The following is a 16642-nucleotide window of genomic DNA, read 5'->3' on the forward strand; positions in this document are numbered from 1 at the left end:
CAAGACAGTTATCTGGAGACTCACACTTTCTTCTCTTAAAAATAAATTTAAAAGTCTAGATAAAGAAAGTTAAGGGTCAAGGTTTAGAATCTGCAGCTCAGGGACTTTACACCCCACCCTCTAAAATATACTCAGATTAAGAAAGTGTCCACAAAGTAGGTGATTAAAAGAGAGACGTGGATATGCCCTCTTTGATTTTGGATAAAACCAAGGATTAGGCAACTTCAGAAAATTTCACCATGCGATAATTACATCAACTTCTTTTATAGACTAAGAGTGACAGAAACTGGTCGAATTTTAGGTGCTAAAATGGAATCTGTTTACATTTTAGAATGCATCAAACATTAAAAGACACGAGGATGGTAAAGATAAGAAAAAAAGATGACTTATGGGTTTTACTCTGTGTAGGTAGAAGTAAATCTTTCTATTCCCTTTCTCTTATTTTCAGAACATCAGAAGAAGATACTCAGCTTAAATATTTAATCTGGGACAAGGTAAGTTTAAAAACAAAATTTCAAGCTTTCTTATGATTCACTGTGTTCTTCAGGATGGATAGACAAGGGGCATGGTGATTTTTTGTTGATGAAAACAACTGAAAAGGTCTTTCCAGCTGAGAAAGACAGCCCTATGGGTAGAATATCCCGCAGTGGTTCTCAACTGAGAATCACCAGGTAATCTTTAAAAAGATGCTCAGTATTCACCAGGAAATTCTGATCTTGTCGGGCTTGGATAAGGCCTAGGAAGCAGAATTTATAAGTTTCTTTTGGTGAGTTTTAAAGAGCAGTCAGAATTGAAAACCACTGTTTTAGAAGGAGAAATTTAAGGAGAAAAATCTAAATTGCTCTATTCAAGGAAGTTATAAGAATTCTTAGTTTGGGGTTGATAGCTTGAGAGAGAGGGGCTAGGAATTATGGAATTGGATAAAGAAAGAATATAGCCAGAGGGATTAGAAAAGAAAAATGAGTGGATCTCAAAGAATGGCTTAGACTAAGGCCTCTGTGGGGCAGAGGTACAGGAAGAAATTCCCTGCCATGGATGGCCAAGTATCTTCAAGACTCTTGATGTCAAATACTCTATTTTAAGTATCTACTTGTCCTCTGGTATAGTGCAATGTTGCTCTGTTAACCAGTACTCAGAATATACTGTCATACACAATATATTGTCTTGGTGGTATTTTGGAAAGTGGACAAAAGAAATGACATTGAGGGAGATTAAAACATTCCTCAGGAGTGAAGGTAAATAGATAAGGAACCCAGAAAATAAGTAGACTCCCCAGAAAACTTTGGGAATTTGGGCTAAAGTGTTAAGCTTACTCTAGATCATGAAATGAGAACTTGAGGTTCTTTATTCAGCAATTATGCTAAGTACTTTTGCTTCTGACTATGACGAGAAGACTGGACTACCTCATGCCACCATCAATAACTAGAAAACTGGACTAAATTCATGAAACAACAATATTCAGACACTAGACAGAGAACAGCACAGCCCTGTAATTCCCAAACAAAGGAAAACATATGAGGGGCACCCTAGTTGTAAAATAAACAACTAATTTGGTTTGCACAAGGCTGAGAAAATTTTGAGTTTTGACCAATAAGAGTTGAGAGACCCCACTGAACACTCAGGGCATTTAGTAGAGAGATACCATAATGGCCACGAGTTAAGAACAGTGTTACACTAGCCAAAGAGTTGACACTTCACTAGACAAGCGTTAATAAGGCTTAAAAACAAGCCTTGGAAGGGTCAAGTTGACCTAGGAGCAAAGTAACTGGCTCCCAGAGCAAAATATGACACTCTTTTCAGGACAAAAGCAAAATGCAGGTACTCGGTCAGGTGACAATCATAATACTCAGATTCAAATTAAAAGATCAGTAGGCATGTAAAGAAGCAGGAAATCAGGATCCATAAACAGGAGAAAAGTCAATAAAAAGAGCTTAAGAAACGACAGAGATTATGGAATTATTACGGATTTTAAAACTGCTATTTTAAATATGTTCAGTGAGCTAAAGAGAAACATGAACACGATAAAAAGTCAAAACTATATAAAAGAATGAATAAATTTTATAGAGTTAAAAAATACAACACTGAATTGGAAAAGTCACTGAATGTACTTGAGAGTTTAGACACTGCAGAGGAAAAGATCAGAGTAACTTGAAGTCAGAGTAACAGAAATTGTCTAAACTGAAGCACAGAGCTACGGAAGGCAGAGTAAAATTAATACAGCCTCACTAACCACAGAACGATATCAAGTGATCTAACGTGAGTATAATTTGAATCCACTATCCAACTGTGTACTGGTGGTCCTGGTCAGTCTAATAAGGCAATAAAAAAATAAAAAGCAACCAGATTGGAAAGAAAGAAGTAAAGCTATCTTTATTCACAGACAACAGAAAATCCCAAGTAATCTACAAAATGCTACTAGAACCACTTCGTGAGTTATTGTATAAAGGTGACTATATATACAAAAATCAATTGTATTTCCATACACTGGCAATGGGCACTTGGAACCCTATGAAGCTCCTAGGGATAAATTTGACAAATATTATGCAAGACCTTTAAACTGAATACAACAGAACACTCCTAAGAGAAATTAATAAAGACTTAAATAAATGAAGAAATAGACCACATTCCTGGATCAGACAATACAATATATTAAAATGTCAATTCTACCCAAATCGATGTCTAAATTCAATATAATTTCAATTAAAATCCTAGTAGACTTTTTTAAAGAAATTGACAAGCTAATTATAAAATTTGATTAGATATGAAAAAACCATAGAAAACTTAAAACAATTTTGAAAAAGTGAGACAAAGTTGGAGGACTTCTACTTCTTAAGTTCAAGATTCATTACAAAGCTGTACTAGTTAAAAGACTGTGGTATTAGGGACTTCCCTAGCAGTCCAGTGGTTGAGACTCTGTGCTTCCAATGCAGGGGCCGTGGGTTCAATCCCTGGTCAGGGAACTAAGATCCCACATGCCGCGGGGCATGGGGGCATGGCCAAAAAAACAAAACAAAACTGTGGTATGGAAGTAAGCATAGCAATATAGATCAGTAGTAAAGAATACTGATTTTGCAGAAAGTTTATGAGTTAATTCAATGGAAAAAGAATACTCTTTTCCACAAGCTGTACTGGAACAACTGAATAGCAATGTAAAAAAAGACCATAATTATCTCAAACAACAACAAGAAAACTTAAAATGGATTACAACTAAATAAAAAAAATCGAAAATGATATAATTTCTAGAAGAAAACATAGGAGAAAATCTTTGTAAACTTTGGGTAGGCAAGACTTTTTTGATTACAAAAATCACTCACCATAAAAGGAAAAGATTGATAAATTGGAGCTTCATCAAAATTAAAACCTTCTCTTTAAAAGACACTGTCTAGAAAATGAAAAGGCAAACTGAAGGCTGAGAAAAGATATTTGGAACATATATTGTAATATCTAACAAGGATTTTCAAAATATGTAAAATTTACATCTCAGTAAAAGATGAACAAGCCAATAAAAAGTTGGCAAGGGCTTCCCTGGTGGCACAATGGTTGAGAGTCCGCCTGCCGATGCAGGGGACACGGGTTCGTGCCCCTCCGCGGAGCGCCTGGGCCCGTGAGCCATGGCCGCTGAGCCTGCACGTCCGGAGCCTGTGCTCCGCAACGGGACGGGCCACAACAGTGAGAGGCCCGCGTACCGCAAAAAAAAAAAAAAAAAAAGTTGGCAAAAGGTTGAACAGACACTTCTCAAATATACTGAAAGGGCCAATAAGCACAAGAAAAAAATGTTCAACATCACTATTCATTAAGGAATGCAAATGATATCGCAGTGATACTACACACTCACTGGAATGACTGAAATTTTAAAAGACAGACAATACAGCATATGTACAAGGCTTGAACTTTTCATACATTGTCAATGCAAGTGTTAAATGTATTGTGTTGCTCTGGGAAACAACTTGGCAGTTTCTTGTATAGTTAAACGTACACTTACTGTATGACCCAGAAATTCCACTCCAAGGGAAATGCAAATGCTGGTCTACACAAAGGTTTGTATACAGTGTTCACAACAGCTTTATTCATAATAGCCACAAACTGGAAGCAACATACACGTGCATGAAGAAGTGGTATATTCATTCAACAAACTACTATTAGGCAGTTAAAGAAGCATACTGATATACACAACATAGATAAATCTCAAAAATACCATACTGAGCCAGATACAACAGCACTGTGCAATTCTATTTATATGAAACTAATCTTTAGATACAGAAAAGGTGGTCTGGATTGGGTTTTGAGAAGGGAGTTGGCTGCAAAGAGGCATGAGTGAAAAATTAAGGGTAATGAGAATATTTTTTACGCTTATTGTGCTGGAATAACCAAACACATTTCTCAAACCTCATTAAACCGTACAAGTAAATTTGGATTCTTTTCTTGTGTACAAATTTTACTGCAATAAAATCGATAAAAGCAAAACAAATATGTGGAGAGATTTTGTCTATAAACTGAGACAGTAAAAAGCAATACACAACCTAGTAGCTAGAGATGCTTAGAAATTCAATCAGTGAGATAACTTGCATCATGAACAAAAGAAATATTTATTAACCTGACTTTGTGTTCTCATTGTAAAATAGGGATCATATAAGTAGCTCTTTCATATGAAGTCTCTGAAGATCAAATTAGTCAACATATGTAATGCACTTAGAATAAATCCTGAAATATTAAGAATTCAATAAGGGTTAGCTATAGTTATCATTGTTAGTACCAAGAGTCGGAAACTATACCAGGCATGGGAAGGGGTACAGTGATAAGCAACATGGATGCCTCCACCTTTGGGACTTTGGTAGTTTTTGGTGAGAAACAAGACCAGACAATTCTCCTCCATCCACAGAGGGGTGTTCTGGGAGACTGGCAAACACACTCTCTCCTTTACAGACATGGAAGCTCTCCAAACTTTGTCCCATGAATATTTATTTTCTGCCTTTCTCTTGGACCACAAACGGGTGGGATTGGCAAATTGTGGGTGTTGCCTATTACTGTTCCATAATTTGTACTGTAATCTGTATGCACCTTTCTCAGAGAACAATTTATGCAAACTGAAGCAAAAGGAATAAGTATTTCTTAGTAACTTTGTTTGAAATTTTACTTACTTTCTATTTTTATGTTGCTCTTAGAGCAAAGTGAGAGAACTTCCCTCAAAAGAGGGAACAGGGCTTCCCCGATGGCACAGTGGTTGAGAGTCCGCCTGCCGATGCAGGGGACACGGGTTCGTGCCCCGGTCCGGGAAGCTCCCACATGCCGCGGAGCGGCTGGGCCCGTGAGCCACGGCCACTGAGCCTGCACGTCCGGAGCCTGTGCTCTGCAACAGGAGAGGCCACAACAGTGAGAGGCCTGCGTACCGCAAAAAAAAAAGAGGGAACAAAATTACAGTTGGATGTTACCGTGGCTCATCACATCAGCCTCAGGACACATGTTAAAAAGGTCAGGACTCTGACTCTGAAAGAGTCACCTGAGTGTGCCCACTGGTCATAGATTAAAGACAAATGTTTCTGCGTACATCTTCTAAGACCAATGTGCCATGCTGTATTAATTGCCTGTAACTAGTGCAAAAAAAAAAAAAAAATTACCACAAACGAAGTGGTATAAAACACCACAAGTGTATTCTCTCACAGTTCTGGAAACCAGAAATCCTAAATCAAGGTGTGAGCAGGGCCACACTCTCTCTCTAGGCTCTGGGAAGAGAATTCATTTCACATTCTTCTCCTAGCTTCTGGTAGCTTCTGGTAATCTCTGGAACTCTTTGATTTATAGATGCTTTACTCCAGTCTCTTCACCCATCTTCCCATTGCCTCCTTCTCTGTGTCTTCTTCTCGTTTGTATTTTATAAGGACATTTGTCATTGGACTTAGGCTTACCTGGGTGATCCAGGATGAACTCATCTCAAGATCCTTAATTATATCTGCAAAGACCCTTTTTCCAAATAAGGTTATGTTCACAGGTTTCCAGGGATTGGGACATGGACATATCTCTTTGGAAGTCACCATTCAACCCACTACACACGCCATCTTCTTACAGTGCTTGGAATTTTGAGATAATTCCCACATTCAAGAGAGGACAGAAAGGTAATTCTGGGATGACTGAATATTACTTAGCATTGCCGGAATGAGAGAATAAAGGAAACAAGGGAAGAACTGAATTTAAGATTCATGAGGGCAGACACTGTGTGTATTACTCACACTTATTCCATAGTGCCTGGCATATAAGAAATTTTTGATAGATGTTTATTACGTCTAAGAATGAATAGATAACTCATGAACTGGTCTTTGTATCTTGGTGTCCTGCAAGAATCAAATTTGGCCTCTCTGAATCACTGAAATTTTGGTAAGGTTCCCAAACAAAGAGACTATAACCAGAAAAGCCTGAGGCTGAGTCCTGGCGGCTTGAGCTGGCAGGACTGCTCCTGGGGATCCGAGTTGGGCTGGGTTGGATGAGAGAGCTAGTCTTGTGGTGGGAGAACAGCTGCAGGGGCCAGGAGACAGGCCAGGCTTCGTGCTGGGTTCTTGGAAAAAATGAGTCTCCCTCTCCCAGCTGTCATAAGTACCTCTCCTTCCCATGAGTTTCAGTAGCTCCTTTTACAATAAAGCAGCAACTGAGAATGAGAGATCATGTCCTTTTTGAAGCTTCCAACAACAGGAAACCATAACTTTAAAAAGCAAAACAACAAAAACTAAGGGGCTTGGAGGAGCATCCATTCTTCAAATTCTCATCCCCTGGATCTGTGTGCCCAGAGACTCCCTGATTAGCAGGCTTTCATCAGAAGTTATGAGTTACAGGGAAACTTAGTGACGGGGGCAAACGGATAACAGTCAAGAAATTCTTGGAGTGACACTCTTTATGGCCTTACCAGAGACACTTGACCACTCTGCGTCTCAATTATTGGCAAATCGGGGACTTGCTTACCCTACAGGGATGCTGTAAGAGCCAATTAGCCGTGGGCAGTGTCACTGGAGATTGAAGGATGAGCGCCATTATATAGTTACAAAGCATCATTACTGTGGCATGAGTGGAGAATGGAAAGTAGAGGCTTAGCAAGGAAATTCATGGGTCTGCTTTGCAGCAGCTTCCTGTTAAACTGCCAATAAAGCCTTCCGAATTTATTTCATTCTGCCTGAATGGTGACTTGTATCTAACAGTCTGCAGATGACAGAGAGGAAGAACAAGGAAGCCAAGTCAGGTACAAAACACTGACAACATGAAACTAGGCACCACAGAAGAGGTTCCTTCTGAAGCTGAATTCCAATCATCCTTTTACATTATATCGAGAATGTGGATTGAGCAAGGGCCACAGGAGGAGTCTGACATGACGCTGGAGAGGAAGGGGTAGATTTTGAAGATGCCTTTCACCTAGAATCACTTGGTAGTGAACTTCAGGGTTTAAACTGGTGTTCATCAACTTGACTTCAGACCCCCGGTAAGAAATGGGACACACAGTTGTCCTGTGAGACCAGACAATGTAGGCTAATCGCTCTGTATGAGCATTTTTAATAATGTGTGAAGCCCCTTTGGGCTGTACTGAAAAGTTGCCTTAAGAACTGAAATAAAAATATGTAAGCAATTACAGAGCTGCAGGGTTAGTAGTTGAGGGAGAGGGCCTGGAAAAACTAAAGACTGTCTTCAAATCCCAGCCAATACGCCAGGCCCCACCTGGGGACTCTGGCCCCATGCCAGCCCTGATGTGCTCCTTGTGGTGGGCAAAAAAGTCAACTTGCATGAGAAAATAGAGGTCCTCAAGCACTGAAAGCACCTAGACTACTAGAACAAAAAACATCTGCTCTACAGAAATCTGATTCTGCCAGTCGACCAAGGAGATTTAGGGATTTAGGAGGAAATCCAAAAACATGCAATACTCAAGAGTTCTGGAAAACGCTGAAGATTACTGGAGATTGAAAAACCATTCGTGCAATGGAGAATAGGGGTACAGGGCATGGGAGGTGATAACTCTCACCATTGTCTGAATACCATTCATTCCTTCTGCTTTTATAAGCCTTATGGTTGTTGAGCTCTTATAATATATCAGACACTGCGCTAAATGGTTTAGATATATTATCATACTTAATTGTTGCAACAGCTCTCTAAGTTAAGAGACTAAAATTATTCCCATTTGAGACATAAGCAAGCTGAGGCTCAGAGAGGTTATGAAAATTTCTCACAATCACAGAGTTAACGAGTAGCAAATCTGGGACTCCAACCCTGAGATTTTTACCCCAAAGCCCTTGCTTAAGTAGTAATACCATTCTCTTTCCTGAAGCATGCACCTTTTTGAGCAAGAAAGCAACTGCTGAATAATTCCTGCCCAGGTTTATTGCTCAGATTAAACACGAGAATTGCCCTAAAAACACTCTTAAGAAGATGCTATTGGATTTTGTTGAAAGAAGAGATAGATTCTATTGGGCTGAAGGAAATGGATAAGGCAAAACATAAGAGAGGAGAGGCAGCCTGGATGTAGAGTGAACTTTTTGCTGGCCTTTTCAGTATGAAGTAATGGCCATCTCATAAAATCTACATAGCAGTCCTATGAAGTATGTAGTAGTTTCCCTATTTTACAAGTGGGGAAGTTGAAGCATAGAAATGTTTTAAGTAAGCTATCCATAGTCAGTCATCTCTACAATGGGAAGAATAAGATCTAGAGCCCCATGTTGGAGTCCTGAACTCTAAGGACCTCATTCTATTACATCACATTGCCTCACAGAGGAAGTATCAGTCAAAGTGGGACTTGTGTCATGTCTAGGGTTTCCACAGGAAGAAAAGAAAAGATATTTTAGATGAAGGAGATGGTGAGCTTGAAGATGCAGAGGTGGGAAGGTGCAGAGAATTTTTGGAAAACTATGTAGTCTGTCTAATTTAGATGAATGTGAAGGGTCAGTTGTGACAAAGTTGTGACAAAGAGTTGTAGACAACAAATTCAGCTTCTTTAATAAATGTAGGACTACTGATATTTCCTGTTTCATCTTGTATTAGTTTGGGTAAATTTCATTTTCAAGGAACGTGTTTGTTTCAACATAATTGTGACTAAAGATTGTTTATAATATTCTCTTATTTAATCACCTAACATCTGTAGAATTGGCAGTGATAATCCTACTATCATTTCTGAAAGCATATTATTATGTTACATTCCTGATCTTTTTTTCTCTACCAGTCTAGCCAAGGGTTTACCAATTCATTAATCTTTTCCAAGAACCATTGTTTCACATCGTTAATTTTCCCTCTTTGTCTGCTTTCCACTTCTTGGATGTTTAGTGTAATAGTTATTAGAAAATCTTCCTTCTTTGTGTTTACTTTGCTTCTCTTTTTCTTGTCTCTTAAAGTAAAACTTAAGTAATTTTAGAACTTTAATTTCTAATATAAACATTTAACACTATACATTTATTCTTAAGCATCTCAAAAAGGTTAATTTGTTGTATTTTTTTTTTTTTTTTGGCCATGCTGCACAGCATGTGGGATCTTAGCTCCCTGACCAGGGATCGAACCTGCACCCCCTGCAGTGGAAGCATGGTGTCCTAACCACTGGACCACCAGGGAAGTCCCAATTTGTTGTATTTTTATCATCCAGTTCAAAATAATTCTTAATTTCCTTTATGTTTTTTTTATTGATCTGCAGATTACTTAGAAGTATGTAGTTCTATTTTAAAATATTCAGAGTTTTCCTATATTGTTATTTTCTGCTTTGGTTCCATAATCAGAGAACATATTCTGTATAATTTCAATAATTTTAAATTTGTTGAAATTCATTTTATGGCCCAATACATGGTCTGTCTTGTTGAATGTGTCATATGCACTTGAAGAGAACGTGTATTCTGTATGTCTTCAGTGTATTGTACTGTAAATATCAATTAGGTCAAGGTAGTTGGTAGTGTTTGTCAGATTACCTACCTGATTTGTTGCTGTTTATGCGTTTACCAGTTGCTAAGACACAGGTGTTAACATTCCCAAATATTATTTGAAATCTTCTCTCTCTCCCTTTAATTTTGTTAATTTTTGCTTCATCTATTTTGAAGCTCTGTTATTAAGTGAATACATGTTTAGAGCTGCCATGTCTTCATGATAGATTGACCCTTATTAGGAAATGCCCTTCCTTTATCCCTTTGTCTTTACATCTTTCTTTTACTTGATATTAATACAGCTACTAATCTTCATTATGTTTGCTGTTTGTAGGTAATTTTTTCTACCCATTTATTGTCAGTCCATCTCTTTATATATAAACAGCATTTATTATACAGCATATAGCCAAAGAGGGGATGTTACTGCTCTTTTTTTTCTATTCTGATAATTGCTGCCTTTAAGTTGCTTTTAGTTCATAATAGCATATATAATTATTGATGTGATTTGATTTAGGTCTACCATTTTATTATTTGTTTCCTTTTTTCTTCTCTGTTTTAATCTCTCTTCTGCATTTCTTGACTTCTTTGGGGCCATTTGAATATTTTATTAGAATTTCATTTCAATTTCTCTATCGGCTTTTTGGCTATGCCTCTGTAATTTTTTTAAGTTGGTGCTCTGTGAATTATACTATAACTTTTCACAGTCTAATTGAGTAACTAATTGAGTTACTATTGTACTCTTCATGTAAAATGTGAAAAGCTTAAAATTGTTTAGACCTATTTACCACCCGACCCTGTTCTTTTTGCTATAATCATGTGTGTTACATATATTTCTATTTTAAAACTGATAAAAAATGTTATAAATTTTACTTTCAACAGTCAAATGTAATTTTTAAAAATTAATAAGAAAAAACTGTAGAATATTTATCATTCTAATGCTTTTTGTTTGTTATAAAAGATCTGAGTTTCCTTCAGGTATCATTTTCCTGCAGCTTTGGAGAATGTCTTTTCACACTCCCTGTAGTCTATGTCTGTTGGCAATGAACACTCTTTAGTCTTACCTGAAAATGTCTTTATTTTGCCTTTATTTTTCAAGGTTATTTTCAAAGGATGTAGATTTCAGGATTGACCATTTTGGGTTCTTTTTCAAGCTTTAAAGATGTCTTCCCTTCTTAGTTTCTGATGAAAATTCAGTCTTTTGAATATTGTTGCTTCCCTGAATGTTGTGTATTGTTTTTCTCTAGCTGCTTTTTAGATTTCTTTCCATCTTTGGTTTTCAGTAGTTTGAATATGATTCTTAGCCATGATTTACTTCTTATTTTCCTAAGGGTTCACTAAACTTCTTGAATTGCCATATTTATGTTTTTGACAAAATTTTGGAAAATGTCCACCTTCTATTCTTCAAATTTATATCAAGGTAAAACTCACATAATATTAACTATTTTAAAGTGTACCCTTTGATGGCATTTACTATATTCTCAATGTTTTGCAGCCACCACCTCTATCTAGTTCCAAAATATTTTCATCACCTCAAGGGAGATCCTGTACCCATTATGAAACCTCCCCACAGGCTTCCCTCTACCCAGCCCCTGACAACCACTAATGTGGTTCTGTCTCTATGGGTTATTTATTATGGATATGTCATATAAATGAAATTGTACAACAACTGACCTTTTTTGTCTGGCTTCTTTCACTTAGCATAATGTTTTTGAGGTTCATTCATGTTGTCCCATGCACCAGTACTTCATTATTTTTACGGCTGAATAATATTCTGTTATATGGCTATACCACATTTTGTTTATTCATGCATCCACTGGTGGATGTTTGGGTTATTTCTACCTCTTGGCTATTGTGACTAGGGCTTCTATGAGCATTCATGTACAGGTATTTGTTGGAATACCTCTTTTTAATATGCTTCCACAGTGGCTGCACCATTAGACATTCCCATCAGCAATGAACATGGGTTCCAATTTCTCCGTATCCTCACCAACACTTGTTATTCTGTATTGTTTTCCTTTTTTTTAATAGCCATCCTTGTGGGTGTGAAATGTTACTTTATTGTAGTTTTGATTTGCATTTCTCTAATAATTAAAGACATTAAGCATCTTTCATGTGCTTCTTGGTCATTTGTATATCTTCTTTGGAGAAATGTCTTTTCAAATCCCTTGTTTGTTTTAAAACTGGGTTATTTGTTTTTTTATTGTTGAGCTGTAGGAGTTATTTATATATTCAGGATATTAAACCGTTATCAGATACATGATTTGTAAATATTTTCTCCCATCCTATAGGTTATCTTTTCACTTTTCTTGATAATGTCCTTTGATGCACAAAGTTTTTAATTTTTTTTTTTTTTTTTTTTTTTTGAGTTCCGGACCACCAGGGAAGCCCGGTTTGTTTATTTTTTATTGCTTGCTCCTAAGTGTTCCATTTTGAAAAGAAAGCAATTTGCCAGTGTTTCTGCCCTCTCTCCTAGTATCTTCACCTTGGCATGTTTCACTCTCCCTGCCAGACCCGAGAGAAGATGGTTGTTGCCGAGTGATGTGTTGTTCACAGTGTGGGAAGCCTCACTCACAGGGTCTGTCTGCAATAGCATTTACAACATAGGGAGCACCACAGCCAGCTGAGTTTGTGAAAGCTCTTTTCTTACATCTTGCCAAGAATTCAATCTGTTTCTGGTTCCTGGAGATTAACAAAAGCTGTTGCTATGTTATCACTCTAAAAGATGGACCCACATCGTCATATGTAAGCTTCCCTTTATATGGTAAAATGTCACCCACTGATAGACCAAGAACTTAGAAAACTATATCTGAATGGGTAACATGTCTGTCAGCATCATGTTGACAGTCTTCAGGACAAAGTGAATACCTGGTTGGTGATCCCTAACCTATTCTAAATCCTTCCATTGATATCAGCAATAGCTTCTTAGAAATTTCAACTGCTTTGATGGATCCAAGACTCAACTCTAATAGCAGAAACTGCAGAAATACAATTTCAAGAGAAATGAAATTTGGGATTAAAATTGCAACTATGGTATGATGGATAAGTGTTTCTAATATATAAGGAACTCATAAAAATTAGTAAGAACAATCCACCAAGGACCTCAGAAGTAAAGTATTTAAAGAATATGAAGATAAAAATTCTAGAATAGGAAAAGAGAGAAATGAAATCTACATGAGAACGTGTACAACTCAAAAATCAAAGTAATAGAACTTAGGAGATACAATTTACTTACCCATCATAGTAGTAAAAATGTGAAAAAATGCTATTGACAGGATTATAGTGAGATAAACATTTTTTATCTCATTAGGTGTGCATGCAAACATAGAACCTTTCTGGAAAAAAACAGCAAGATTTTGTTTTTTGTATATTCATCCATTAACTTGTTCCAGAAAATAATTTCAAGTTGATTAAAATGATATACAATATAAAAAGAGGACCATGGGGCTTCCCTGGTGGCGCAGTGGTTGAGAGTCCACCTGCTGATGCAGGGGCCGCGGGGTCCTGCCCCGGTCCGGGAAGATCCCACATGCCGCGGAGCGGCTGGGCCCGTGAGCCATGGCCGCTGAGCCTGCGTGGCTGGAGCCTGTGCTCCGCAACGGGAGAGGCCACCACAGTGAGAGGCCCGCGTACAGAAAAAAATAAAAAAAAAAAGAGGACCATGGGGCTTCCCTGGTGGCGCAGTGGTTGAGAGTCCCCCTGCTGATGCGGGGGACGCGGGTTCGTGCCCCGGTCCGGGAAGATCCCACATGCCGCGGAGCGGCTGGGCCCGTGAGCCATGGCCGCTGAGCCTGCGTGGCTGGAGCCTGTGCTCCGCAACGGGAGAGGCCACCACAGTGAGAGGCCCGCGTACAGAAAAAAATAAAAAAAAAAAGAGGACCATGGGGCTTCCCTGGTGGCGCAGTGGTTGAGAGTCCCCCTGCTGATGCGGGGGACGCGGGTTCGTGCCCCGGTCCGGGAAGATCCCACATGCCGCGGAGCGGCTGGGCCCGTGAGCCATGGCCGCTGAGCCTGCGTGGCTGGAGCCTGTGCTCCGCAACGGGAGAGGCCACCACAGTGAGAGGCCCGCGTACAGAAAAAAATAAAAAATAAAAGAGGACCATGAAGAAGGAGAAGGAAGAGGAGAAAAAGAAGAGGATGAAGGGGAGGAAGAAGAGGACGAGAAGGGAAGGGGGGAAGGGGAGGAGAAGAAGGAAAAGGAGTAAATGCAATGACAGTGTTGGGATGACATGGAGCTGAAAGTAAGTCTGGAAATGAATGACCTGAAGAGCTTCACCAAGTGTTTAAACTTATCTATAAGTCAATGGACAAGGGAAATCATTGGGAAGAAGAGTTTTCCTTCCCATCACAGTTCACTGGATGCTTTTCTTGAAATTGTATGCAGGTGCCTTGGCATAACTCAATGGAAATTACCTCGCTTGCTTTTCTGAACTTCAGAGATGAATACTGTGACCGTCTCCCAGAGATGCACACAGCAATTGTCGGAACTTTGCATCTCCTCACTCCATTGAGAGGGTGAGAGCATCTTTGTTTGTAACAAAGAGATAGTTGCACCTTCTTAAGTGGAAGCATAAAGCTGTTTGATTGTTGTATTGAAATCTAACTACGTGGACAAGGGTGTACGTAGAGACTGCAAATGGCTACAGGGGTAGAATTGTTGATTGTTAAGAGTTGTCTCTCAGCTGCTTTCTGATGCTAGAGTTGGGACTCTGAGAGCCACACATCTCCTTTGCCGGCTGGATCTCCATTAGTCGCTACACACAGGGATTCCAGAGGGAAGACTGGAAGATGGGGGGAGGAAGAAGCACCTATTCCTTCCTGCTGTGCTTCCTGTCCCTGTCCTGCCACTGCGACAATGGTTCCTCAGTAATAGTCTGTGGCAGCAGCACTGCCTTCAGTGCACAGTTCTCCCAGTTCCTAGAATCAGCCTCACGTACTTTCTCAAGAAGAATGCAAATACAACCTGAAACAGCATCCCCTCCACAGAGATCTGAGTCTCAGATCCACAAGGCCCTTCCTTCAAACTCTAGTTTTAATAATTTCAGCTTCTTCCCTTCCAGTCCCTCTTCTCCACAGCCTTAGAGGTACAGTTACTGCGATACATCAGTGTCACATTTTTGGTTTGATACCTTATATTAAAGTTTCTCTGTCAAAATAAGTAACTCTCCTGAGTGGACCCAGACTGAGATAATGGGGACAATAATAACACCTGTCTCATAGAATTGTGTGTGTGTGTATAAAATACATATGCTCTAAATTTATATGCTCTAAATCTCTAAACAATTCTCTATATAATTATATGTTATATATCACGCATATAAACATATTTTTATATACTTAGAATAGTATATGGCACTTAGTAAATACTTATTAAATATTGGCTATTTTATTAGCAGTAATGTTATTAATAGCACTGCTTAGAGCTGGCATCTTGATGTGGAAAAGTTCTGGCTGACTTTGGAGTACATCCTAACTGCAAAATGCAAGGCACCAAGGAAGAGAGAACCATACATGGAGGAGGCAGTTAAGTCTACCTACATTTTCTGAAATGAGAAATACCGAAGACTTTTTTTTAAACTGAACAATCCTTTGTAATCATCCTCTTTAGACCATATAGAATATGGAGGTCCAGAATCTTGATATGCCAGGAGAGATATGAAGTAAAGAGAAGAAAAACTACTATGCATTGACTTCTTACTATGTTACCAGGTAATTTCCAATGTTGTTCCATCTACCCCTACCATCAGTCTAGTGAGTTAAGTATTATTATTCCCATTTTATAGATGGATCAACAAAGACTCAGAGGTTAAATTGCTTGTCTTGGGTTACATATGTTAGCAGAGGCAGAGCTAGGATATGAAACAAGATTTGTATCTACAAAAATATAAACATTGTTAGAAAGGAAATTACACAGTGCATATATGTGTGGGAGACTGCAAGAAATATAAGGAGTCAGGAGTTAAAGTCCACAGGATGTTAAAGATTTTACAATTCAATGAGAAAAACTCCAGGTAGCTCAAGGAAGAAAGAAATTGATCAAAGTCACATAGCAAGACTGTGCTAGGATCAGTCCTATAACCTGAAACCGAGAAGTAGGTCACTGCTCTTCCCTCTAAGCCATACAAAATTACCATCCATAACACTCACTTGAAAGAGTGACCCAACTCCAGTCAAGAAATCCATTAACTTATATAAATTTTGAACTCCATAGGATTTTTAAAAATCACTTTCATCTACAAGAAGAATGAAACACATGATTTACTAAGGATGTTTGTGGTGAGTAGACACATAATGACTTTTTCATATGCAGAAAGAAGAAAAAAGTTTAATTGGGGAGTGTGTGCAATGATGTTGCCAGAGAGACGTGGTAAGGAGGACTGTTAATGGCCATTAGCCTGTGTGTGCAAGGAAAAAGTTACTGTGTCTTCCTAGAAGAAGGTTTACCCCAAAAGGTTTCTAATCATTTTACTGAAGTAAAGAAATTCTATGCAGGTGAATGTTACAAGGGAATATGCTATACAATGCTGATGGGCTGTGTTGGTCAGGTTTTCATGGAAGCTTGCCAACGATAAGTATGAGGAAATACTCCTGTGTGGGACTGGGTTGGGGGCCCATTAACAGGTACTTCCCAGGATAGAGGTCCAGGGAATGAAATTACCTACTTTAAAAACTATCAATTTTTTAGTATTTACTCTGTCGTAGACTCTATTGAGCACTGTATTAGGACAGATTAGGTTATGCTGTGATAACAGATAAGCCCAGAATTCTAGAAGCTGAAG

This window comes from Neophocaena asiaeorientalis, unplaced genomic scaffold, assembly GCF_003031525.2.
Source record: "Neophocaena asiaeorientalis asiaeorientalis breed wild unplaced genomic scaffold, Neophocaena_asiaeorientalis_V1.1 scaffold177, whole genome shotgun sequence".
NCBI classification, from domain to species: Eukaryota; Metazoa; Chordata; class Mammalia; order Artiodactyla; family Phocoenidae; genus Neophocaena; species Neophocaena asiaeorientalis.